The 26946-nt window shown below is 49.5% G+C and overlaps 1 protein-coding gene across 7 annotated transcripts in view; it reads left to right on the forward strand.

Moving 5' to 3' along the window:
* The first annotated feature begins 222 nt into the window (after positions 1-222).
* The window catches only part of TMEM184B (transmembrane protein 184B), a 53351-nt gene continuing 26627 nt past the window's right edge, over positions 223-26946 (forward strand). For 6 of the 7 annotated variants that reach the window (XM_074390997.1, XM_074390999.1, XM_074391000.1 and 3 more), the window contains exon 1: positions 223-455. The gene's annotated coding sequence lies outside the window, so the exon portion shown is untranslated. The remainder of the gene's footprint in view (positions 456-26946) is intronic. The other variant, XM_074390998.1, reaches the window with a different exon arrangement.

Consider the following 26946-nt stretch of genomic DNA (forward strand, 5'->3'; position numbering starts at 1 on the left):
GGGTCAGGGCCAGAGATCGCAGCCCAGAAAGCTCTGTGATGGGTGGGATGGCGGGGCGGGTCGTAGCTGGGTTTGTGAGTGGCCGGAGAACCCGGGTCGCGCCCCGACCCGCGGGGCAACGGGCTGAGATTCGTGGCGCGGCCCCTTTAAGGCCCAGTCGGTGATCTCAGCCGCGTCCGCCGCCCCGCCCTCCCCGGCGGCGAGCACAGTGCGCAAGCGCGTCGCGGCGGCACTCCACTGGGCCCGGGACGCGCCGGCGGCGGCGGAGACTCCGGGGCTGCCGCGCCGCCCGCCCGCCCCGCCCGCAGAGCCCGGCCGCCGTGCGTCCTCCACACACGCCGCCACCGCCATGGGCTCCTGAGGTATCCCGCCCGGCCGGCCTTGCGCGGGAGCCTCGAGGGGGAGCGGCGACTCCTGGGCGCCGGGGCTGCTCGTTTCGGAGAGGCCCGCGCGAGGTACGCCCGGCTTCGGCCGCCGGCGCCCGGGAGGGGAGGGCACGGAGGAGGCCGGCGCGGCCGCGGAGCGGGGGAGCATCCGTCGACCTCCCCCGGTGCCACCCCGTGCCTCCTCTCCGCCCTGCGGGGTCGCCCGTGGGTGTGCCCGCTCCCCCTCCACGCCAGCGTGGCGGGGGCAGCGCCTGGAGTGTAATCGGACCTGCCCGGGGGTGGCCCCGGGAGAGGGAGGCGGATGGACAGGCGCTTTGCAAGAGGGATTGTGTGCTCCCGGGTGGGTGTGCTGGCGCCTGGCACGGCCGAGTGAGTGGGGGAGGCGTCCGTGCCCTGTACGGGTGGTAGCGACCTGGGAGGGTGGTCGGCGGGGTTCTTTGGCGCTGCGTCGTGAGTGGAGGGTGTGCACGCCCTGCCTACAGGTCCGAAGGTTCGGAAGGGGATCGACTGGGACCTGGGGCTCGAAGGATGTTTGCCTCCAAAGGGACCGTGGAGACTGGTTTGGGGTGTCTGTATCCTTCCCGTGGATGTGCATTTCCTCCCCGGGCACACCCTTGGTACCTCGCTTGGATCCACTTGCCTCCAGTGCTAGATGACTCCAGGCCAAGGCAAGACTGGGGGTTGGGCATGGATTCCCAATACATATCCCCTCTGGGGGTGTTGTATAAGGCCAGGCGTTTTACTTCTCCCTCCCTTGCAGGGCATTCTGGGGCAAAGCAGGTGTTTTGCACGCCTGATACCTGTGGTGAGGTGAAGGCCATATATTATTTATCTGAGTGCTGGTGCTTTTGTAAGAAAAGAAGCAGCAATCTGTGCCCTGGAGGCCGTGTGCTGCAGAGTCAGCCAGGCAAACAAGCTCACCTGCACCTGCAGAGGCAGCGTAGGTCTCAGAGGTGTGACTTCATTGACAGGTTGTGCCTACAGCGTCCCTTTCCACTTTCCATCTGCCCATTCAGCTTCCTCGGTAAGCTTCCTGGGCTCTGCACCTCTGAACCTTGTCCAGGGTCCTGTGCATATCAGAGTTGGTACGTGGGACGGTGAGGTGGGAGAGCCCCAGCAACCAGGCATGTGTGCCCACCTGGACACAAACACATGATGCCCAAGCCATCAGGGAGCTCTCAAGCGTGGGGGAATCAGACTTGGAAACAGGTGATCGCAGTGATGTGAAAAATACCAAACAAAGGAGTAGAAGGAGTACAGAGGCAGGTTCGTTGCCAGGGAAGGGAGATTGGACTGCAGGAAAGACTCCAGCACAAGGGGATGGTTGAGCTGAAGCCTCGTTCATCTGAAGCTTTTGTGCTTTCCATATACATTTTCCTGTGTAATTTGCACAGCAGCTGTGTGAGTTAGGATTGGTGGTTGTCCTTATTTGCAGATGTGGTAAACTGAGGCCCAGAGGGAATTCATGACACTCTTATCACAATACATGACAAGCCTGGATAGAATCATCCTTGAACCAGGACCTCTCTCTTGCTGCCAGATATTGTCTTGTAACTTACTGAGCATCTACTATGTGCCAGGCAATATGCTAGGGGCATAGTGGTCTGATGATTATTGGGACCTGGTGCCTGCCTTCGAGGGGCTCCTAGTCTGCTAGGAAGATGGACACTGATTTGGTGACCCCAATCCAGATACAAGGCTCTGACCGCTAATGTGGGTGGAGAAGGCACTGTGAATTCCCCCAAAAGCCTTCGTGCAGTCCATGGGATTCTGGATGTCTTATTTGTTGCACCCACCGTGGCTGTAGGTTATGCAGGAAGCCCCTTCTGAATTTCTCCAGCTGAGTGAGGAGCTTTGGGGCAGAAGGGTGAGTGAACCGCTTGTCCCAGTTCATTCCCGTTGGCTGCGTTCTGCGAGCTGGGGGTTCCCTCCAGAGGCTGTTTTCTCCCTTCTCTGTCTTAGAGGCTTTGCTCCTGGTCTCTGGCTGGCCTACCCAGTCCCTCGCCCTGAGAAGGGCTCACTGCTATTTCCAGTCCCTGCTGTGCTCATTTCTCTCTGTAAATTCCCTGGAGTGGAAACAGCTCTGGCAAGGCAGGGTACAGCCTTTTATTGTTTTGAAAACGGGCCTTTAGACCGGGGATTTGGTGTGGGAGTTCTGAGAGGCCAACAGCTGGGCCCCGGGAGAGCTGTGTGTGTGGGGTGTCCCTAGGCCCTGCAGCCCCAGGCAGTCAGCACTCACCAAAGACCAACTGCTACCTTGCGCTGTGCTGAGGGCAGCCCTCTAAAAGGTGATTGGCAGAGGGAGCCCAATGTGTAACAAATCTGTGTAAGACAGTGCCCTACTTGTGGTCAAAACAGAGGGCCCTAAAGGGGCCCAGAGGACAATAGGAACAACAGTCCATTTATTGAGCACTTACTGTGTGCCAGGCACAGTTCAAAGCGCTTTCATGAATTACTGTATTTCATTTTCCCACCACCCAATGAGGTGCGGGCTGTCACCTTCTGCATTTTGTATGGGAGGCAGCAGAGGGTGGGACAGCTGAGTTTTGAAGAAGTAGGTCTGACCTCAGAGTCCATGCTCTTCCCCCGTAACCCTGGGGTGCTGGAAGTTGTCTTGGCCCTGAAGGACGAGGGATGCTCAACCTATGAAGGAGAAGGAGGGCATTCCAGGTAGAGGGAACTCGAGGCAGATGTGGAGGTCTGAACTGCCTCACCTCTTGGAGCTGGAGGCTCGAACTGCCTGTGGCTGTGTTGGGTCTGCATCCTGGGGACCTTTGGAGGCCCCGCCAAGGAGTTTGAACGTGAGCCTAATGTAGTCAACAGAGAGGCCTTGGAAGTCCCTGAAAGGATATGACATGCTCAGCCGCGTGTTACAGGGCAGTATTACCATCCCTTGTCGTCCGTCCTTCATTCCTGCAGAGAACTCCTGGAAGACCCGGCCTCCATCTTGTTGGCTTTCCCTCAGTCCCTGGCATCCTTTTTTTAGAACCCACTGCCTTTCTCTCTTTCTCTTGTCATCTTCTAGCAGCTTCTGGTCTTGAAGACCCTGTGTGACCCAGGGCATGCTCTGGTGCCCACTGTTGTAATGGTGTCTACTCCGCTGCTGGCCTCTTGCCTGCTGGGAACTGGCTTTTTTGACCTGGAACTTTTTTGTTTTTTGAGATGGAGCCTTGCTCTGTTGCCCAGGTTGGAGTACAGTGGTGCCATCACAGCTTGCTGCAGCTTCTACCTCCTGGGCTCAGGAGAGCCTCCCACCTTGGCCTTCTAGATCACTGAGATTATAGGTGTGAACCACCATGACTGGTCAGCTGGATCTTTTTTTTTTTTCCCCCCCCAAAGACAGGGTCTTGCTCTGTCAGCCAGGCTGGAGTGTAGTGACATGATCATGGCTCACTGCAGGCATGAACTCCTGGTCTCAAGTGATGCTCACACCCCAGCCTCCTAAGTAGCAGGGACTACAGGTGGGCACTACCACGCCCGACTACTTTTTGTATTTTTTGTATAGAGGGTCTTGCCATATTGCCCAGGCTGGTCTCAGCCTCGTGGGCTCAAGTGATCTACTCACCTTGGCCTCCCAAAGTGCTGGGATTGCAGGTGTGAGCCACTGTACCCCGCCCTGGAACTTCTTTTTTTTTTTTTTTGAGACGGAGTTTCGCTCTTGTTACCCAGGCTGGAGTGCAATGGCGTGATCTCGGCTCACCGCAACCTCTGCCTCCTGGGTTCAGGCAATTCTCCTGCCTCAGCCTCCTGAGTAGCTGGGATTACAGGCACGCACCACCATGTCCAGCTAATTTTTTTTTTTTTTTGGTATTTTTAGTAGAGATGGGGTTTCACCATGTTGACCAGGATGGTCTCGATCTCTTGACCTTGTAATCCACCCGTCTCGGCCTCCCAAAGTGCTGGGATTACAGGCTTGAGCCACTGCGCCCGGCCATTTGGAACTTCTTTTTAAGGACTGGGGTTCTTCCTGGTTGTCTAAGGTCGCCTGGGTCCTCACGGGCTTCTCTTACGTATATCTGGAATGCATTTGAGAGCTGTGGTGGCTGTCCATCATCTATACACTGAATCATCAGCTCTGTATACAGACAGAGGAGAGTGGGGGCCAGAGCAGGAACTGGAGCCAAAAAAGTTGGGTTTAACTTCCGGGTCTCATTTGTAAGCTCATTGAGGAGTTACTTGCTTCACATACTTACTTTGGGTTGGCCAGCATTTGGTCTAGCTACATGCTGGTTGCACTACAGGGTAATCAGACTTCCTCCCTCCCTGTGGGGCAGAAGGCTGTGGGGCTGGACGTGCTCCACTTGGGGTCTCTATAGAGTACTACTGAAGCTTAGCTGAGGGGTTCACATCTGGATGGGTTATGGGAGCTGATGCATAGAATGTGAGGGGGAGTAGTTGCAGGAAGACTTTTGAACTGAGTACCCTGGGAGAGGAGGCTGAGAATTCAGTAAGCAGTCAGAAATGGTCACTAGGGGCTGGGTGCGGTGGCTCATACCTGTAATCCCAGCACTTTGGGAGACCGAGGCAGAAGATCACCTGAAGTCATTTCGAGACCAGCCTGGCCAACATGGTGAAACCCCGTCTCTACTAAAAATTAAAAAATTAGCTAGGCATGGTGGTACATGCCTATAACCGCAGCTACTGGGGAAGGTAAGGCAGGAGAATCGCTTGGACTTGGGAGGCGGAGATTACAGTGAGCCAAGATCACACCACTGCACTCCGGCCTGGTGGGTGACAGAGATTTTATCTTAAAAAAAAAAAAAATGAAAAATTCAGTAGCACTAGTCCTAGAGAAAAGAAAAAAGAAAAGAAGAAAAAAGAAAAAAAAGAAGTGGTCAATAGAAGCAGCATGGGAGGAGGTGGGAGAGAGGGAGGTAACGAGCTGAGCAGTCCTGGTGACCTGGAGAGAGAACTGAGGGATGTGGTTCAGATCTGTGCACTTACTAGCCTTGTGGCCTTGGACAAGATGCTTACCAGGTTCTAAATCCTGCTGTTTAAAAATGGGGTGTAGGCCGGGCATGGTGGCTCATGCCTGTAATCCCAGCACTTTGGGAGGCTGAGGTGGGCAGATCACAAGGTTAAGAGATGAAGACCATCCTGGCCAACATGGTAAAACCCTTTCTCTACTAAAAATACAAAAAATTAGCCGGGCATGGTGGCACACACCTATAATCCTAGCTACTGAGTTTTGAAGAACTCAAAACTCAGTTCTTTTTGAACTGGGAGGCTGAGGCAGGAGAATCACTTGAACCCAGGAGGCGGAGATTGCAGTGAGCTGAGATTGCGCTGCTGCACTCCAGCCTGGTGACAGAGTGGGACTCTGTCAAAAAAAAAAAAAAAGGGGGGGGGCAAATAATATACTTTCTTTCATCTGTAAAATGGGAGTAGTAACCGTGGAGCAGTCATGTGGCTGGCATGACCAGTGTCTGCATGGAGCTCAGCACGGTACCTGGCACATAGGACATGCTTTTATTATGACCTTACAGGCCCATTAATTTATTTAAGAAGAAGGCATCATCATAGGCCTATGTGCCAGGCAGTTTGTGGGGAGCCGTCCTCAGGAGCCGAGTGCAGCTGGGGAGAGAGAAATCAGACACACGAGCAATTATATTTGTCCTGGGGCCTCTGAGGGAAAGTTAGGCCATTGTCACCTAGGCAGGCCCTTGTCTGGTGAGGTGATGTGTGAGCTGTCCCTGTGTGTTAAGGTGGAAGAAGTGGGTTCCAGGTAGAAGGAAGAGCACGTGCAAAGCAAAGGTCTGGTTCATGTCTACAAAGTTGTTTGACACTGAGACCCAGCACCTGGTGGATCTGAAATAAATGTTCGCAGAGTGGATCTTCTCAGCCTCAGAGTCGACAGAAGCAGGAAGAAGTAGAGTGGGAGGGGCCCCGGAGAGAAGACTCAGAGGGTCACCCAAGTTGTAGATTTTCTCATCATTCCTTGCCCATCGCCTCCGCCTCTGCAGAACAGCGTGTGGTATAGGTACTAACAATACATCTAAGTCTGCCAGCATTCTTTTTTTTTTTTTTTTGAGGTGTAGTCTCGCTCTGTCGCCCAGGCTGGAATGGAATGCAGTGGTGGGATCTCGGCTCACTGCAACCTCCACCTCCCCGGTAATTCTTGTGCCTCAGCCTCCCAAGTAGTGGGGATAAGCTCCCACCATCACGCCCGGCTAATTTTTTTTTTTTTTCAAGATGGAGTCTTGCTCTGTCGCCCAGGCTGGAGTGCAGTGGCATGATCTCGGTTCACTGCAACCTCTGCCTCTCGGGTTCTAGCTATTCTCCTGCCTCAGCCTCCCAAGTAGCTGGGACTACAGTCATGCTCCACCACGCCTGGCTAATTTTTTGTATCTTTATTCGAGATGGGGTTTCACCATGTTGGCCAGGCTGGTCTCAAACTCCTGACCTTGTGATCTGGCTGTCTCAGCCTCCCAATGTGCTGGAATTATAGGCGTGAGCCACCGCGACCGGCCAAATTTTTATGTTTTTAGTAGAGATGGGTTTCAGCATGTTAGCCAGGCTGGTCTCTTAACTCCTGACCTTGTGATCCGCCTGCCTTGGCCTCCCAAAGTGCTGGGATTACAGGCATGAACCACTACACCTGGCCTCCACCAGCGTTCTTTTTTTTTTCTTTCTTTTTTTGAGATGGAGTTTCGCTCTTGTTACCCAAGCTGGAGTGCAATGATGCGATCTCGGCTCACCGCAACCTCCGCCTCCTCCACCAGCGTTGTTAACGGGCACTCATTCCCAAACTGCTTGTCCTCAGGACTGGAGAGGATAAATCTAAATACACAGGTGGCTTAGAGCTGGAATTAGGTTGGACACCCAGGTTAGCATTTGTTCACATGTCTGTTTGCGGCTGTTTTAGTGTGGCTGAAGCCCTATGCTGGAGTACAGTGTGGAAGGATGGCGCATGGCTTCTGGTTGGTAGCTTTTCCAGTCTTAAGTTAATCGTGGCTCAGTGTCTGGCAAAATGCACAGAGCAGGTAGTGAAGTGGTTTTTGACTAAACGAATGATTGGATAGGTTCATGGCACTGCCACTCAGGATAAAGCTAGAATTATTTTTTAAAAGTGACAGATATTAGGGATGGTTAAAACAGGATTGTTTATTCTGGGAGCCAGTGGTGCTCACCAAACAGCCGTGAGTCTGGCTGGCTGGTGTGGGAAGTCTTAGGCCTGTAACGGGAGACAGGAAGCTTGGTGGACACCTCCTTTTCCTCCTCTGGGGTGGAAACCAGAGAGGGAAGATCCTACCCAGAAAGGCTTTGTGTCAAACCTGCGTCACTTCCGGATCTACCATGTTTTACAAAGTCATGTCCCACAAAGTGAATATTTAGTGAAAAGTTTTCCATGCTGATCTCACTGTTGTACCTTTGAAGAACAATAGGCTTCTCTGATATTAGAAGTAGTACTTGTTAATTACAGTAAACTTGAAACACAGAAAAGATTGGGAATAGGAATAAAAATTACCCCAAATTTCTAAGTCAAGAAGTAATCACGGTTCAAGTTTGGGCGGATGTTGTTTCTAGGCAAAAACGCGCATTATTTCATTGTTTACTTAACACTGGGCTATAAACATTTACCCATGACATTTGAAAGGTAGCTGTAGATAGAACAGAATCAGAGAAGTTCTAAAACAGCCCTAGCGCTTTGTTTTAAATTCTCTGCGGGAAAGACGAAGTCTTCAACCTTTTAGCTGGATGGCACTGTTGCAGGAGTGATGAATAGGACACTGGATTGAGTCAGGAAATCCAGCTGTGACCTTGGGCAAGTCACTTGCCCTCTCTGAGTTTCACTCCCTCTAAGGCAGGGGGCACTGTTTGTACCCTTTCTGCCCACCTCTCAGGCTCTGGTGAAGTACTCCATTAGAATGCCTTTAGCTCCCATGGATGTGATTTGGAGGTAGGGCAGGTCACGTGACTGTGAAGATGGAGAAACGTGGAGGCGCGTGTGCCTGTTGCTTCTTACCCAACCTGAAATGTTTGGTGATCTGAAGACTCCAGCCTCCTCGCTGGGAAGCCAGGATCCATAGACCCTTTACTTGTGGGTCACGGGCAGTCCCAGATGGTCCTCCTCCCCTACAAAGGGGGTACAGTGAGACCTCTGGAAGTTACTATCTCTGTTACCTTCAAAGGGATTTTCAGATCAGACAGCCCCCCTGCTCCAAGGGACGTGTGTGGAGCTTGGTACCTTTTTTATCTCCTGCTCCAACCCCTGTGGACTACCTGCTTCCAGGGAGGGTCTGTCCTGCTGGCAGGTGGCTGAGAACCACCACTCTACTTGGCAGGGCTGTTCCCCAAAGCCCTCTGGGTCATCATTTACTGAAAAGCTCTGAGAGAAAATAACTAACCCCATGGCGCCGCTGTAGCTACTGGCAGAGCCTCCTGGTCTCCACCTCTAGTGCTTGTGGTTTTTCTTTTATCCGGAATGAGCAGTGACTCTGGGATCCCATCAGCAATCAGTTTGGGTTCCTGCAAGACACGATGATAGATGTTGGTGAAGGGTATATGTGAGGATGTTAATTAATATTAACATGCTAATTATATTAATATCCTCATCAGAATGGTGTAAGGGTTTGCAAATTTCACATATATGGTTTTATGTAATCCTTTTAACTACCCTGAAACCTTGAAATTATTGCACCTATCTTATAGACGGAGAGACTGAGGCTCAGAGGAGTGAATTGCCTAAGATCCTGGGGGAGGAAGCACCCAGGTTTTCTGGTTTTGAGTCCTGGGCCCTTCCTGCTGAGTGGCTGCCCCCAACACAGACTTGTCCTTGGAGCGCTTGCAACCCCACTGGGAAGCCCAGTGTATGGGATTGATGCTTAGACTCAGAAAGCATGTGAATAAAGCTTCAGGTTGAAACCATGGGGTTCTGGGAGGCAGCAATCGGCTCTGGCTGGGGGTGAGCTGAGGAACCAGTGCTCCCTAGAGCAAGGGCAGTTGTGCTGGGGCGTTCCGGACAGTGGAGGTAGGCAGGTGAAGTGCAGGAGGGCTTTGTAGGGAGTGGGGCCACCTAGAGCACACACAGAGGCATGAGACAGGCAGGTAACTCAAGGAGCAGAGGTCTTGTGAGCCCTTTCCAGAACATGTGGGGTCGTAGCCTCACCTGCAGGAGGAAGAGGTGCATCTATACACAAGTTTGTCAATGGGGTTTAGACAAATAGAATGTGGGAAGATCTAGATTGTCCAAAATAATCCATATGTGCTTGGAGAAGAAAGGTAGATGCAGGATGCATTGGTTAGAAGAATTTTAATAGCAGTAACCTCAGAGCATGTAAGTATGATTTGATTTCCTGGAGTTCCTGGCTGTCTCAGTCAGTGGGAGCAGGCCTTGGGCTGGGAGATGAGGTTGACAAGGGTTCTTTCTCTCAAACCCTGCCTTTGGTTTGCCAAGAGATATCCCCTACTCAGCAGGGGGAAGAAGACTTTCTATTCCCAGTTTGTAGTAGTTGGGCCAGATTTGTAGAAGTGGGAGAAAGCCTTGCCCTGCTTCTGCACATACTCAACTGTCCTCACTTGACAGTCAGCATGCCTTCCAGAGACCTGCCTCCATCTCGTTGACTCCCTGGCTTGATGCTTAGGTGGCGATGGCAGTTGGGCACAGGAGTTACATAACATTTGTGAGGGACCCAGGAGCAGAGCCAGTTGAGTGATTGTCATGGAGCGTGAGTGGTCTTGCATGGCTGTGGTGGTCCCTGCAGCTTGTGCCGGGGATGTGGCAAGAGGTACTCACCACTCATTTGGAATGGCTAGACTGGAAGCACTGGGCCCTTTTGGACTCTGGAACCCCACCCCCTCCCACCTGGCCTGCCTGCCACTCCTCTGGTACCGGCGCCTGGGGAGGCCAATTATGGCTGCTTGTCATAGTGGCTCAGGTCACCATTCACACTTCCACCTGCCCTGGGACCTGAGAAGGGTCAAGGGGCCCAGTGGGCCTAGCCTTTGACTGACAGCTGAGAAATGCAAGTGTGTGGACCAGAGCACAGAGTGATTTGGGGCCGGTGTGGGTTCAGCCCTGTCTCCCTACCCAGAGCTCCACTTGCTGCAAACAGCCTTTCTCTACTGTTTCTTCACTTGGGCACCTTAAAACTGTGTATTGTCCAGTCGCAGTGGCTCACGCCTATAATCCCAGTACTTTGGGAGGCCAAGGTGGGCAGGTAACTTGAGGTTAGGAGTTCTAGACCAGCCTGGCCAATGTGGTGAAACCCCATCTCTAGAAAAATACAAAAATTAGCCCTGTGTGGTGGCACGTGCCTGGAATCCCAGCTACTCGGGAGGCTGAGGCAGGAGAATCACTTGAACCTGGGAGGTGAAGGTTGCAGTGAACCGAGATCATGCCACTGCCCTCCAGCCCGAGCGACTTAGTCTCAAAAAACAAACACATACACACACCTACATATTGTCCATATTTCCCCAACATTGAGGCTCATTTCTTGGATGAAGAATTTAAATGTACTGTGCCTCTCTGACAATATTTTCCAAAATTACAGATGTTTCTACACTTTCAACAGCAGCTCTGCTTCTCAGAATTTATCCTACAAATGTGTTAGCACACGTGCAAAACGACTTTATTTGCAGGGTTAGTCATTGTTGCCTTATTTGTAATAGCAAAAGATTGGAAGCAGCTTCAATGTTCATTAGCAGGAAGTCACAAACAAATTGTGGCCTGTCCAAATATGCGATACTGCATAGCCGTAGAAAGTAAGATGGAGGCTCCATGCACTGTGCTGGAATGATCACCAGGGTGGGTTGCTGAGGAAAGAAGCAGGTCTGGGCGGTGTGTCTTAGAGCTGCCATCAGTGTAAAAGGGAAGGGAATCCTAAGTGTCTTTGCTTGTCTATGCCCAGGGTTTCTCTGGGCAGACACAGGAAGTCGGTGATTGTGATGCCTCTGGAGGGGGTGCTGGTGCCAGGCGGTTGCTTGTTTGCTGGGAGATCCCATGTACCTTTTGACTGTGAATCAGGTGAATGTAGGCCTGTCCAAAAAATTAACATAGGCCAGGTGCGGTGGCTCATGCCTGTAATCCCAGCACTTTGGGAGGCTGATGTTGGAGAATCACTTGAGGTCAGGGGGTAGAGACTAGCCTGGCCAGCATAATGAAGCCCAGTCTCCACTAAAAATACAAAAATTAGCCAGGCATGGTGGCACATACCTGTAATTTCAGCTGCTCTGGAGGCTAAGGCAGGAGAACTGCTTGAACCCCAGAGGCCGAGTTTGCAGTGAGCCAAGATCATGCCATTGCACTCCAGCCTGGGCTACAGAGCGAGATTCTGTCTCAAAATAATAAAATAAAATAAAAGACATCAGGACTATAACCTTGCCTCCTCCCCAGAGTAGGAAGGTGAAGGCCCCGGCTGCCCCTCAAGGACAGGAGCCTCACGCAGGCCCCAGACCACTAATAAAAAAATATGTGCTTGGTTCTCACAAAGGGGCCGAGTGTGAGGGCTTGGGTGTTGCTTGGTAAATATGACCCCCAGCCCGGCCTTGGAGAGATGGAGCCCCTCTCTGGGCACCTTGGATACACTGCCGTTGGCTGACTTTGTCATTTTTAGTCCTTGCTCTGATTGGCTCATGTCATGATTTCTTTTCTTTCTTTCTTTTTTTTTTTTATGAGGCAGAGTTTTGCTCTGGTTGTCCAGGCTGGAGTGCAATGGTGCTATCTTGGCTCACCGCAACCTCCGTCGCCTGGATTCAAGTGATTCTCTTGCCTCAGCCTCCCAAATAGCTGGGATTGCAGGCATGCACCACCACACCCAGCCAATTTTATATTTTTAGTAGAGACGGGGTTTCTCCATGTTGATCAGGCTGGTCTTGAACTCTCAACCTCAGGTGATCTGCCTGCCTCGGCTTCTCAAAGTTCTGGGATTACAGGCATAAGCCACTGCGCCCGGCCACGTCATGATTTCTGAAACCTTCGAGGGCTTCCCCACTGACAGCAGAGTACAGTTTAACTCAGCCCTGGGCGTCCCGGGCCCTCTTTACTGGGCCTGTTCTTGAGCTGTCACCGTTTCCTCTGTCTGTCCCCTTAACTCCCTGCCTTTGTGCCTTTGCTCACACAATTCCCTCTGCCTGCTTTTCCCTCCAAAGCAGTCTCCACATGCCCAGGTCCTGTCTGACTTTCAAGGGCCAGCTTAGTTCCCATCTTTGCACTGCCCCCTGACCTTCCTGGCTTCTGTGTCTATTTCTCTGTGCTGACATTTGGGGATTTTTACATTGTATATTAGGAATCTGATTACTCACTGGGCTCTGGGCTCCTTCTGGGCAAAGTCTTTGTACTGCTTACAGCCCCTGATTTGTTAGATGTGTGCTGAGTGAGTGAATGAGTAGCCGCTCTCTTCATGGTGGGATTGGAAGTTTGGGGGTCAGGCAGGGCCTGTTAGACATCTGTGAATGTACCCTAGTGCCTGACACCGGACAGACCCAGCTTCGAAGTAGGAATACAACAGTCATGTGTCTTGAGGCCAAGGCCCTGGGCTGAGTGCTGTGTGCAGTTCCTTGCATCCTTGAGAACCCATGACACAGCAACTCTGATTCCCTTTTACAGATCAGGAAGCAGAGCAAATGCCTTATCTAGATCATACCTCCAGCAGTGGAATCTGGACACAGGTGTAGCTGCCCCTGTAACTCCTATATTTAATCAGTTTATTTTGCCACCTGCCCCATGTCGCAAGTAACACCAGTACCCTTGACCTGTTCTTATTACCTGTCCCACTGGCCACAGACAATCTTGTTTTCTTATTTGAGTATATATTTATTCCCCTTTAGACCATTAGCTCTTAAAGGGTCAGAGTCAGTCTTGTCTGAGATGCTGTTTGAACTTAGCACATAAAAGGTGCTCAAAGGTATTTTTTTTTTTTTTTTTTGAGAGTCTCACTCTGTTGCCCAGGCTGGAGTGCAGTGGTGCCATCTTGGCTCGCTGCAACTTCCTCAGCCTCCCAGGTTCAAGCGATTACCCTCTATCAGCCTCTCCAGTAGCTGGGGCTACAGTCATGCACCACCATGCCCAGCTAATTTTTTGCATTTTAGTAGAGACAGGGTTTCACTCTATTGGCTAAGATGGTCTTGATCTCCTGACCTCATGATCTGTCTGCCTCGGCCTCCCAAAGTGCTGGGATTACAGGCGTGAGCCACTGCACCTGACTCATTTTTAAACTTTTTAATGGAGGTTTAGGTGTACAAATCTTGGATGTACAGCTTGCCGGGTTTTTACATCTCTAAGTACCTGTGTAAACTGCCTAGATGAAGCCACACAATGGTTCCAGCACCCGAGGAAGCTCCCTGGAGCCCCCTCCTGGCCACTTGCCCTCCCTTGGTTGCCCCACTCACACCTCAGCACTTTAGTGTGGCTCGCTGCCTGTTTGGGCCTTCCACGCACGGAGTGTACAGAACGGACTCCTCGGTGTCTATCTGCTTTCCCTCAGCGCTGTCAGTGAGGTCATCCAGGTGCCTGTAGTGGCCCGTTGGTTTTTTTTCTTTGCTGCTTAGGAGTTCAGCAAATATACCACTGTTTATTCATTCTCCTGTGGACAGACATTGGGTCATGTCCAACTTCTTCGGTAAAATTCATTCTTGTCTTTGAGGGTGCATGTGCGCTTATTGCTGGGTATACACCCAGGGTGGGTTGATGGCCTACCTGACTCCGTATGTGTTTACATGAATGAAATTCGGGTTGGGATTAGAAATTCAGGGTGTCCTGGCTGGAGCTGGGCTTCTTGCTTATAGGGATGGAGCAGGTGCAGGGGTCTCAGCTTAGACAACCTGCTCCCGTGGGGCAGTAGGACTGTTGAGGCTCAGGCTTCTGCATCTGCAGGGGATCTGCTGGTCGGTGCCCGGTGGAATTTTAGCCGGCTGGAAAGGTGGTCACATGTAGAGGGGCTCAAAAGTCCAGCTAAAGAGGCAGAGTATTGGTCCATTGTTCTCAATTTGAGAGAAAACTGACATGATCAAAATTAGGACTGGTATGTACTAAAGAAAAAGACCTAATTACAAGGCTAAATTGAGTAAGCCCTCGATGAGGGACTTTGGATTTCTTTGTTGCTCCCCTTTATTTCTGCACCCTCACCCAAGTGATAGATAGTACACAATTGGATGATTTTTCTTTCCTGGTTGAGAGATTCCTGGGAACTTGGCCCCAGGAGAAGGGGAGAAATGTGGAGCTGCTGGAGTGGCCTTGGCTTGTTTGTGTTGATTGAAGGGGAGAGGGAAGGAGATCTGTGAACCCCTGCCCCCTTGTAAGGGCATGTGATCCTTTTCAAAAGGCTCACCAGGCAAAACTGCTTAGCCAGTGGCCGCTCTTTCCCTCTAATCCCCTCTGGAGAAGGGCCAGGCTGTGGGTTGCTGACCTCTGATGTGGATCAGCCTCCCCCGACAAGGCAGCCGTCCAGAAGCTCAGAGAGCCCAGGCAGCCCCCAGGGGCAGGAGAGCCGGCTGTCATTCCCGTTGCCGTTCCCAGGTGGCTAGAGTGGGAGCGAAGTGGTCAGTTTGGAGGAAAGTGCTCGAGTCTGACTCCAACCAGCGAATTATGGTAAGATGGAAGTTTCTCCATCTATGTTAAATAAGAGAACAAAAGCCCTCCCAGGCTGCATGAATATTCCAGGGATGTACTTGCGAACGTGATGCCAGTTTAGCTTGGCCCGTGGGTGGCAGCTGCCTGAGTGAGCACTTCGTGGCTGCAGTTCTAAAGGGTTTGGATCTGAAACTAATGAATGAAAATATGACCTCAGAAGGTTTAAAGAGAGAGACACCTAGCGACAGGACCAGCCTGGGTCCCAGAGATTGTGGGGAGCATGAAATTCCAGGCTGGCCGAAGGAGTAAGTGGGAGAGCAACAGCAGCTGATGTCACATGGTGCCAGTACCTTCTCAGTGCTGTCTGTGTTCACTCATTATTCCTCATCACGTTCTCAGAGGCAGGTATGGCTGTGCCCCATTTTACAGATGAGGAAGCTGAGGCAAGGAGAGGTTGTGTAACTTGCCCACGGATACAAAACTAGCACACCCAAATTATCTTACAGTTTTGGAGGTTAGAAGTCCAAAATGTGTTTCACTAGGCTGAAATCGAGGTGTCGGCAGGACCGCCTCTTCCTGGGGGTTCTAGGATAAAATTATTTCCCTACCTTTTCCAGATCCTAGAAGCTACCTGCGTCTGTGATTTGTGGCCCCTTTCGCCATCTGCAAGGGCAGCAGCGTAGCATCTTCCGCTGTCTTCTCTCTGGTTCCTTTGCCACACTGCCCTCTTCTCACTGTCTCCCTTCTGCCTTCCTCCTATGAGGACCCTTGTGATTACATGGGCCCACCTAGGTTGTCCAGGATAATCTCTTATTCAGGACCCTTAACTCAATCACTTTTGCAAAGTTCCTTTTGCCATGTAAGGTAGCATATTCACAGGTTCAGGGGGCTAGGATGTCGACATCTTTGGGGGATTATTTTTCAGCCCACACAGAGCACATAATAAAATCCATGGGCGGCGGGGATAGCAGCAGTAAGGTGTCCCTCAAACCTGAGTTAAAATGACTCTGATGATAGAATCTGGGTGAGATGGTGGGATGCTCCTGAAATAAACTCTAAGGCAGGTGGCCAAGTTCAGTGACGACATAGCTGCATGGCTTATCTGAAAAAGGAGGATATCTCTGATGGGGGGCCAGCTGGAAGATGTATTTCCTGGAAGAGGAAGGGGATGGGGCAGTGTTGGGAGAAGTGAGACTTTGGGTCCCACGGCCAGCTCCTGCCACATTCTCAGTGGATTTCAGGTTGGGAGGAGGGATACCGTCATAGTTGAAAATTAGCATAGAAATAAACCATACTCGACGTCTGCTTCCTCAACCATCAGCCTCCATACAGTTCTGGAGGACTGTCCAGGCCCACATCTGCTTTTCTACTGTTCTAGAATCCGAATGCTCAGAAATCCCAAAGGTTCTTCCTGAGTCTGCAGCAGACTAATTTCTGCTGCAAAAATCTGACCTGAATTGATGTAATACTAATTATGGCCTTTAAAAATATCTCACCTAGGGTGACTAACCATATGTTTTCCTATGGAGGTGCTATGTGTTTGATTTTGGGGTGCTGTACCCCCCTTCCAGGAGTGTCACTGTGTCTAGCAGCAGAATCCTTTCTGAAGTCTGAACAATTAGGCCAGGCACAGGGGCTCTTGCCTGTAATCCCAGTACTTTGGGAGGCTGAGGTGGGTGGATCACTTGAGGTCAGGAGTTTGAGACTAGCCCGGCCAGCCTGGTGAAACCCTGTCTCTACTAAATATACAAAAATTAACCAGGCATGGTGGCTTATGTCCGTAATCATAAGCTACTAGGAAGGCTGAGGCAGGAGAATCACTTGAACCTAGGAGGCAGAGATTTTAGTGAGTCAAGATTGCCTCTGTACTCTAGCCTGGGTGATGGAGGCACACTTAGTCTTAAAAACAACAACAACAACAACAATAACAACAACAACAACAAAACACACAAAAACTTGGCATCTTCCAGTTAAAAAAAAAAAAGAAGAAGAAAGAAAAATTCGGAATTGGGTTCAAGCAATTCTCCTGCCTCAGCCTCCCTAGTAGCTGGAATGACAGGCACCTGCCACCATGCTCAGCTAATTTTTAGTATTTTTAGTAGAGACGGGGTTTCACCATGTTGGCCAGGCTGGTCTTGAACTCCTGACCTCAGGTGATCTGCCTGCCTCGGCCTCCCAAAGTGCTGGGATTGCAGGCATGAGCCACTGTGCCCGACCAAAATTTTGAAAAATTCTAAATTCTTAAACTCATTTGGTCCAAAAGCCTTAGCTACAGGACAGTGCACCTGGACTCTTCTCCCCAAGAATCAGTCGGAGAGGTCCAGTCACCTGTCTCATGCCCAGCTCAGGTGACAGCACCGAGGTTCCAACTCAGTTCCGTGTCTCAGAGCCTGGGACAAAGTGCAGACTGCGTGGCCTGGCCTCTCTGTCACCTGCTGGGTGGCGTGTGGGTGGGAGACAGATGTGGAGTGAATGTGCTCACTGGCAGGTACGCTGTATGTGAGGAGGTGGGGGGTTCTTGAGTTGGTTTTCTGTCTGATCTGCAGCCTGGAACTGAGCAAGGGGGCCTTGGCTGGGGAAGGGTAGAGAAATTGTAGAGGAGAGGGAAATAGCAGCAGCCATTAGGAACCTTGGGCCTTTGCCCATCACCACAGCACTACTCTCTGAACTTCCTTTGATCACACAGCCCTATCTGTAAACAAGAAACCAAAACAAAACGTTTTGAGCACGCACCCCCAATATGTGGATATTGGTGTAATTATAAGTATATATTATATTACTACAAGTATACACATATATTACTTTACTGTTTCACAGTGTACATAATAAAACCTACACCAAAAAACAGAAACCAAAGGCCAGGCTAAAGATGTAATAGTTCAAAAATATTTTTACTTTGTTGATGGTACGAAAACCTCTTGGTTTCATACACACAGTCATTTTGGGGACGCGTGGTTTCGTGCTCAGCGAGAGAGCGTTTGGAAGGTCTGGCTCCACATTCAGTTTGTTCAGAGACTGGGTGTTAATGGCTGCTTTCCCTGCAAAAGATCCTGTCCAGGACAGGAAGCTGCGCACGGAGCGGACGCATCGCTGGCTTTCCTTCTAAATCGGGTTACTCATTTTTCCATCCTGTCCACTGAGTATGCAAAGGATTTGTGGAAATTTGGCTAGTACATTTCCATCCTCCCTGGTGCCAGTCAGATGTTTTTGTAAACGAAATGGAAGGTATTTTATTTTAAAATTCTTAACAAGTGAGTCCAAAACCTGCTCAAATGCTTTGGAAAATTTTTAATGGACTAGAAAATTCTGTTACATAGCTTTTTAGGAGTTCAGCTATGAGAGGATTTTTTGTTTTGTTTTTCTTTTTAAAATCAGTGACAGACATATTGTTTTTGGTAGCAGACTCCTGTGAGGGCAGAAACATTTCCAGACACACTTTTTCTGAATGTTCTGCCCTAGCCTATGTTTCTTTAAAAAAGCAGTGTCTTTCTCACTTACTGTGATACGTGGCTTTCCTGTGAAAGGACGTTAAGCATGCTTCAAGATGTTTTGAAAAGACAGCCAGGAGGCGTATCTCTGATAGCCAGTCATCACAGAAGAAGATGGGCACATTTGGAACACTTTTTTTTTTTTTTCTAGACAGAGTCTTGCTCTGTGGCCAGGCTGGAGTGCAGTGGCACAATCTTGGCTCACTGCAGCCTCCACCTCCCGGGTTCCAGCAATTCACCTACTTAGCCTCCTGAGTATCTGGGACTATAGGTGTGTGCCACCATGCCCAGCTAATTTTTCATATTTTAGTAGAGACGGTGTTTCACTGTATTTGCTAGGATGGTCTGGAACTCCTGACCTCATGATCCTCCCACCTCGGCCTCCCAAAGTGCTGGGATTACAGGTGTGAGCCACTGTGCCTGGCCACAGTTTTTTTTTGTTTTTTTAATGAAAGAAAAATGTGTAACTCTGTTGTTAGGTTTGACAGTTCTTATTTTCTTAGAGACGGGTGTTGCTCTGTCACCCAGGCTGAAGTACAGTTGTGCCATCATGGCTTACTGCAGCCTTGACTTTCTAGGCTCAAGCAGTCCTCCTGCCTCCGCGCTCTGGAGTAGGTGGGACTTCAGGAGTGTGCCACTACATGCAGCTAATTTTTTTTATTATTTGTAGAGATGAGGTCTTGCTTTGTTGCCCAGGCTAGACAATTCTTGTTGATTGCTTTCCTACAAGATAACCAATACATCTCTGATACAGACTGAGTCCCTCCCTTTCCTGCTACAGATTTCATAGAAAAAAATCTACTGTTCTACTGTGTAAAGCTTTTTTTTTTTTTTTTTTTTTAGTTCTGGGATATATGTGCAGAATGTGCAGGTTTGTTACATAGGTGGACATATGCCGTGGTAGTTTGCTGTACCCATCAACCAATCTACATTGGGTATTTCTCCTAATGCTATCCCTCTCCTATCCTCCCACCCTCACTAAAGCTTTTTATTATGGAAAATTTCAAACACACAAAACTGGAACAAATAGTTTAATGAATTTTTCTACCTCTCTGTCACCCAGCTTTCACAGTTAGTTAACATTGTGCAATCTTGTTGCATCTTTCCCTGCCCTCCCCAGAGATCATGCTGTTTTTCATCCTCAAGTATTTCAGTATGCATCTGTACTTGATGACTTGTTAAACTTTGTATTTTGAAATAATCGTGGACTCTCTAGGCGCAGTGGCTCATGCCTGTCATCCAACACTTTGGTAGGCCGAGGCTGGCGGATCATGAGATCAGGAGTTCGAGACCAGCCTGACCAACATGGTGAAACCCTGTCTGTATTAAAAATACAAAAATTAGCTGGGCATGGTAGTGCATGCCTGTAATCCCAGCTACTCAGGAGAGTCAGCTAGGAGAATCGCTTGAACCTGGGAGGTGGAGGTTGCAGTGAACCGAGATTGTGCCGTTGCACTCCAGCCTGGCAACAGAGTAAGACTTTGTCTCAAAAAGAAAAAAAATTGTAGACTCACAGGAAATTGCAAAAATAGAATCTAGGGTCCTGTGTGCCCTTCACCCAGCTTCCTCAAAGGGTGACTTCTAGATTGGCTGTAGTACGGTATCAAAGCCAGGAAGTGGACAGTAACAGTATTACTAACTGAAGCACAGACCTTCTTCAGTGTTCAGTGTTTTTACATGGAGGCTGTACGTGTAGTTCTATTGAATTTTATCATATGTAGATTCATGTAACCACCACCACTGTTTCATCACCTGGAAGGAACTCCTGTGCTACCCCTTTAAATTTACACATCCCCTACCCATTGCTGTCACTGTCCTGTGCCAGTTACTACACCATGCTCCATCTTTATAGCTTTGTCATTTTGAGAATGTTACGTAAATGGATCATGCAGTATGCGACCTTTTGAGATTGGCTGGTTTCACAAAACGTCATGCCCTTGAGATCCATCCAGATCGCCTGTGTGTATCAGTAATTAGTTCTTTTTTCTTGCTGGGTACCATTCCATGGTTAAACCAGAGTTTAACCTTTTGCCTGTTGAAGGACATGGGTTCTTTACAGATTTTGATGATTACAAATACAGCTGCTGTGAACATCTGTGTGCAGGTTTTTGTGTGAACATATTTCATTCCTGTAGAATAAATGTCCACAGTGATGACTGGGTTGTGTAGTAAATGCACGTTAGTTTTATAAGAAACTGCCAAACTTGTTTTCCATGGTGGCTGCACCATTTTATCTTCCTACCAGCAATGTATGGGAGATCGGGTTTCTCTGCATCCTTGCCAGCATTTGATATTGTCAGTATTTTTTAGTTTATATTTTTTGGTATGCAGGTGTGGGACATGAAGGTGTTTTCAGTTTGCATTTCCTTAATGGTTAATGATATTTAACTTCTATTCATGTACTTTTTTTTTTTCTGAGACAGAGTCTCACTCTATCACCTAGGCTGGAGTGCAATGGCCAGATCTCAGTTCACTGCAACTTCCACCTCCTGGGTTCAAGTGATTCTCCTGCCTCAGCTTCCCGAGTAGCTGGGATTACAGATGGGCACCACCATACCTGGCTAATTTTTAGAGACAGGGTTTTGCCATAGTGGCCAGACTGGTCTCAAACTCCTGGCCTTAAGTGAGCCACCTGCCTTGGTCTCTCAAAGTGCTGGGATTACAGGAGTGAGCCACCGCACCCGGCCTCATGTGCTTGTTTGTTGTGTATCTCTTCTTTTCTGAGATGTCTGTTCATGTCTTTTTCCCATTTTCAAGTGGGATTGTTTGGTTTTCTATTTAACATGGAGCTTTTTTTTTTTTTTTTTTTTTTTTTTGAGACAGATTCTGGCTCTGTCCCCTAGGCTGGAGTGCAGTGGTGCAATCTTGGCTCACAGTAACCTCTGCCTCCTGGGTTCAAGCGGTTCTTCTGCCTCAGCCTCCTGAGTAGCTGGGATTACAGGCGCCTGCCACCACACCTGGCCAATTTTTGTTTTTGTAGCAGAGACTGGGTTTCGCCATGTTAGCCAGGCTGATCTTGAACTTCTGACCTCAGGTGATCCCGCCCACCTTGGCCTCCCAAAGTGCTGGGATTACAGGTGTGAGCCACCGCACCCAGCCTGTGGAGCTTTTCAAGCATTCTTGATAGATTCCCAATGCTAGTTATTTACCAGATCTGTGGCTTGCAAATAAATATATTCTTCCACTCTGTGGCATGTTTTCTCATAATGCAAAAGTTTTTACTTTTCTTGTGGTCCAGTTTATCAACTTTTTCCTTTTATGGATCATGCTTTTGGTATCAAGACTAAGAACACTTGGCTATCTCTAGGTTTCAGATATTTTCTCCTGTCTTCTAAAGTTTTAGAGTTTTACATTTTACATTTAAATCTGTGATTTATTTGAATTAATTTTTGTATATGGTATAAGGGTTTAGGTTAAGGTTTATTATTTATTTATTTATTTTTGACATATTGCCTAGGCTGGAATGCAGTGATGCGATCTCAGCTCATGGTAACCCCTGCCTCCTGGGTTTAGGTGATTCTCCTGCCTCAGCCTCCCAAATAGCTAGGGATTACAAGCACGTGCCACTATGCCCAGCAAATTTTTGTATTTTTAGTAGCGACAGGGTTTTGCTATGTTGTCCTGGCTGGTCTCAAACTCCAGGCCTCAAGTGATCCACCCAACTCGGCCTCCCAAAGAGCTGGGATTACAGGTCTTCACCACCACACCTGACCAACGTTTATTATTATTATTATTATTGTTGTCGTTGTTGACTTCTGGATGTCCAGTGGTTTAGCAATATTTCTTAAGATTATTCTTCCTCTACTGACAAGGAATTTTATTTTTACATACCCACCATGCCATTATCATGCCTAAGGAAATTTACAAGAATTCCTGTGTGTTACTTATTTCAAAGATGTCTTTTAATTGTTGGTTTGTTAGCGTTAGGACCTAAACACCTTGTGTTTAGTTGTGTCCCTCAACTCTCTTATTCACTAACCTGAGCCACTTTTTTTTGAGACGGAGCCTTGCTTGTCACCAGGTTGGTGTGTAGTGGTACGATCTCTGCTCACTGCAACCTCTACCTCCCAGGTTCAAGTGATTCTCCTGCCTCAGCCTTCCGAATAGCTGGGGTTACAGGTGTGTACCACCACACCCAGCTAAGTTTTGTATTTTTAGGGGGTTTCACCATGGCCAGGATGGTCTTGATCTCTTGACCTCGTGATCCACCTGCCTCAGCCTCCCAAAGTGCTGGGATTACAGGTGTGAGCCACTGCACCCGGCACCACCTTTGTTTTTAAGCTGTTAATTTGTTGAAAACCCAGGTCACGGGACCTGTGGACTGTCCCACAGCACAGAATGGCTGCTGATTCCTCCTGGTGATCTGTTCCTCTGCCCTTTCTAGTTCCTGGGTCCTGGTGGTTCGTTCTGGAGGTTTGTTTAGATTCCAGTTCATGTTTCTGGGGAGAATCCCAGAAGAGTCCTCGTATGTGGTGTGAGAGTCCTTTTTAGGTGGTGCTGTTTGCTTCCTGTGCATCTGTCAGGAGCCTCAGAACACCTGGCTGCCTTGTTTTTGTGGCATTGATGTTGACTGTGGGTTCAGAGGATGCTGCCTGGTTTTTCCATCACCAAATTCCCCATCGGCCATTCACCTTCTGGTTTTATCATTCGTATCTGTATCATTATTTGTATTAGGGATTGCACAATGGTTGCTTTTAGCGCTATTATTCTGTCTCCATTTATTTATTTTTATTTTTGAGATAGAGTCTCACTCTGTTGCCCAGGCTGGAGTTCAATGGCACAATCTCAGCTCACTGCAACCTCTGCCTCCTGGGTTCAAGTAATTCCCCTGCCTTAGCCTCCTGAGTAGCTGGGATCACAGGCACATGTCACCCCACCCAGCTAATTTTTGTATTTTTACTAGAGATGGGGTTTTACCCTGTTGGTCAGGCTGGTCTTGAATTCCTGACCTCAAGTGATGCACCTACCTTGGCCTCCCAAAGTGCTGGGATTACAGGCATGAGCCACTGTGCTGGGCCATGTCTCCATTTGTTAATGGGACTTCTGTTACCTAGAACTGCCCCTTGTCAATTATATAGTTCCTCTGAAATATTACAGTGAAGAAACTGAGGCTCAGAGAGAAGTCACCCGAATAGGTTGCATGTGGTGGAGTCTGGTGGGAGTCCTGTTGGGTGACTCACAGCGGAAGCTTGGTTATGTCCCCACTACATGGAAGCCTTCCCTGACCCCTCCCGAGCCTGGCCAAGCCCGATGCTTGCTCTAGGCTCCTGTAGTGCTAGGCACTCACTCACCTCTCAGCAGTGCAAAGGGAAGAGGCCTCCAGGTCACTCCTGCCTGTGGCATAGAGCAGACATGAAGAGTGACTTAGACTACTTTAAAGGCTGAGGCTGGGTCTTCTGGTGCCCGGCATGGAGTCCAGAGGCCGCAGGACTTGTTAGAAGGATGATTTCAACATCTTCCCTCAGGACCCTCTGCTATGTCCCTGGTGGAAGTTTAGCGCTTGGTCAATTAGGAAAATAATGGGAGACAGTTGCAGTGGCTCACACCTATAATCCCAGCACTTTGGGAGGCTGAGACAGGAGGATCACTTGAGCCCAGTAGCTCAAGACCAGATTGAGTAACATGGCGAAACCCCATTCCTACAAAAAAAATATAAAAATCAGCCAGGCATGGTGGCTCACGCCTGTAGTCCCAGCTACTTGGGAGGCTGAGGTGGGAGGATGGTTTGATTCCAGGAGGCAGAGGTTGCAGTGAGCTGAGATCACACCAGTGCACTCCAGTCTGGGCAACAGAGTGAAATCCTGTCTCAAAAAAAAAAAAATTTTGCTGGGCAGTGGTGGCACATGTGTGTGGTCCCAGCTACTTGGGAGGCTGAGGTGGGAGGATGACTTGGGACCGGGGAGGTCAAGGCCGCAGTGAGCTGTGATCATGCCATTGCACTCCAGCCTGAGCAACGGCAAAACTCTATCTCAAAAAAAAAAAAAAAGGTAATGGGGTACTGCCAGAGCAGCTGGAGTTCTGAGCCTCATTCGTTTGCATGGACTGCATTGGAAGAGGGGAGACATGGGTGGGGCCCTTTCCCACTCCTTACCCCACAGGAGTAAAGAAGCTACATCAAATGGCATTGCCACTCCTCCGGGGTCCACAGGCTGTGCCAGGTGAACGTCCAGCTTGCTCGTGGGGCCTGGGCAGGCAGCTTCCCGGTAGATGCCTGTATAGTGTGAAAGGGTCAAATCCCAGTCCCTACCCTGTCCCCAGACCCATCACACAGTGTGAACAGTTAGCAGAGTCTGGCCTTGTGGCAGCTGGCTTGGGGGTATGTTTGACAGCCTCCGTGTGCTGCCTTGGGTCCAGAGAGCAAGGTGAGCTCTGGGCCTTCCATGCGCCTATGAGCTAGAATATTGCTTTAAGGATTTTGGGGAATTATGAAATCCCCTGAATCGTTGTCACCCTGGGTGGCTGTAAAACTGAGTTCTGCATCATTTTCCTCATCTCGAAGGTGGAAATAATGTTACTTACTTCAAAGTTGCCTTGAGAAAATATATGAGATAATGTTTGGAGAAATGCTTTGTAAACCACCATGGCTGCCCAAGAGGAAAATAAGTTGTTTATGAATGGGCCCCTGTGCAGAAATGTGGCCAGCTTGGGTCGGGCTGCAGAAACACTCCCAGCCATGGTGGCTTCTCCTCCGCCATGGGGAACCTGCCTCCCCTCCTGCTATGGGAGTCTGGAGGCTGTGGGAGGATGCGCATGGCTATGTCTTGTTGGGAGGCTCTGGAGCAGGAAGGGTGACTCAGCTAGGTCCCCCCACTTTGTAGGAGATAGGGAGACAATGTGTTTATAGGACGTGTCTTTGAGTCCTGGCTCTGATTTAGGGGTAAGTCACTCACATCTCTGGGTGCGTTTCCTCTTGTGAAATAAACGACCTACATGAGGAGTGTGAAGGGGCCCCGAATGCCTAGCGGGCATGTGCACGTGAGTGAGCAAAGCTGCAGGAAGAAGCTGCCCTTCAGCCTTCATCCCGATCCCAGCCCTGGCTTGGGTCTGTTCTTGGGGGGTGCCCCCTGCAAAGGAGTTCAAGTGGGGGGCTTCTCAACATTGCGTTTAGTCATGAACAGAACAGCCTTTGACATCCCCCTGCACCTTGCTTGGAATGTGAAGTTTGTTTGTTTGTTTGTTTTTTGAGATGGAGTTTCACTCTTGTTTCCCAGGCTGGAGTATAATGGCGTGATCTCTGCTTACCACCTCTGCCTCCTGGGTTCAAGTGATTCTCCTGCCTCAGCCTCCCAAGTAGCTGGGATTACAGGTGTGCACCACCATGCCTGGCTAATTTTGTATTTTTAGTAGAGATGGGGTTTCTCCGTGTTGGCCAGGCTGTCTCAAACTCCCGACCTCAGGTGGTCCGCCCACCTTGGCTTCCCAGAGTGCTGGGATTACAGATGTGAGCCACCATGCCTGCCTGGGAAGGTGAAGATTTAGGAGTATTTGTACTTCCTCTGGTCCCACCACAATTCCCCATCATGTAATTTGGGATGGTGTAATAACCTACCCTGGGCTAGCATCACTGACTCCATCTTAGCTGTAAACTTCAACCTGGCTTCTTCTCCCTGCCACAGCCCCTCTGAGTGCACAACTGGGTCACGCTGCACTTAGAAGTGTTGAAGTGCACCGTTCCTAACACTTGTAACCATTGTAACTGCATCGTGCTTGGCATACCACCACCTCCCCACCAGCTTTTCTAAGAAAAAGATTTCCCTTTGATCATTGTGTAGAAGGAGCCGGAACACCCCCTTCTTGGTGACACCTGTGCTTGCAGCCCCTTCCTCTAACCTGCTTTTCTGCTTCTGTAAAATTCCGCTTCAGCTAGGCTCCCCCTCCCCTACCTAAATCAAGGTATAAAAGATAATCAAGCCCCTTCCTTGGGGCCGAGAGAATTTTGAGTGCTAGCCGTCTCTTGGTCGCTGGCTAGTTAAAAAAGGACTCTTAATTTGGAACTCATTGGGTGGCACATTCCTTCTAACTCTCTCGGTTACAACAATGGTAGACAAAGATGATGATTTACAACCCAAGTCCTTTTCAAGAAATATTTCTGGCACTGGTTTTCAGTTTTGCAACCATCCTTACAGGAGCTATTCTTGGACTTGTCAATGTGTCTCTTTTTCGAAGCTTGCCACTGGTCTTTATATAGACACCTCCATTTTTGAATTTCTTTATATAGACGCCTTCTCTGTTTTTGAGTTTTAATCTGGATTTGTGTCTCAGTTGGTGTGTTAAGAGATCATGTATGTGTGGGAAAATAGAAATGTAAAGGGCTCTCCTAGGGTGCACACTTACAGCTAAGAGCTGAAATGGTGGCGGAGATGCTGCGGCCGGCCACTGGTGAGGAGCCGGGGCACAGGTGGGCAGTGCAGGCAGACAGCGGGCGCAGAATCCTCTGCATAACAGGGCCGGGCTACAGGCCACTGCACCCGGGAAGGCCCAGTGAAACCTCCGTCAGTGTCAGGTATTCTGATTTAAGTACCAGCTTGCAGGCTTGAAAGGGACCGTGAGACCATCTAGGTTG

Source organism: Saimiri boliviensis, chromosome 21, assembly GCF_048565385.1.
Source record: "Saimiri boliviensis isolate mSaiBol1 chromosome 21, mSaiBol1.pri, whole genome shotgun sequence".
In the NCBI taxonomy this organism is placed as follows: domain Eukaryota; kingdom Metazoa; phylum Chordata; class Mammalia; order Primates; family Cebidae; genus Saimiri; species Saimiri boliviensis.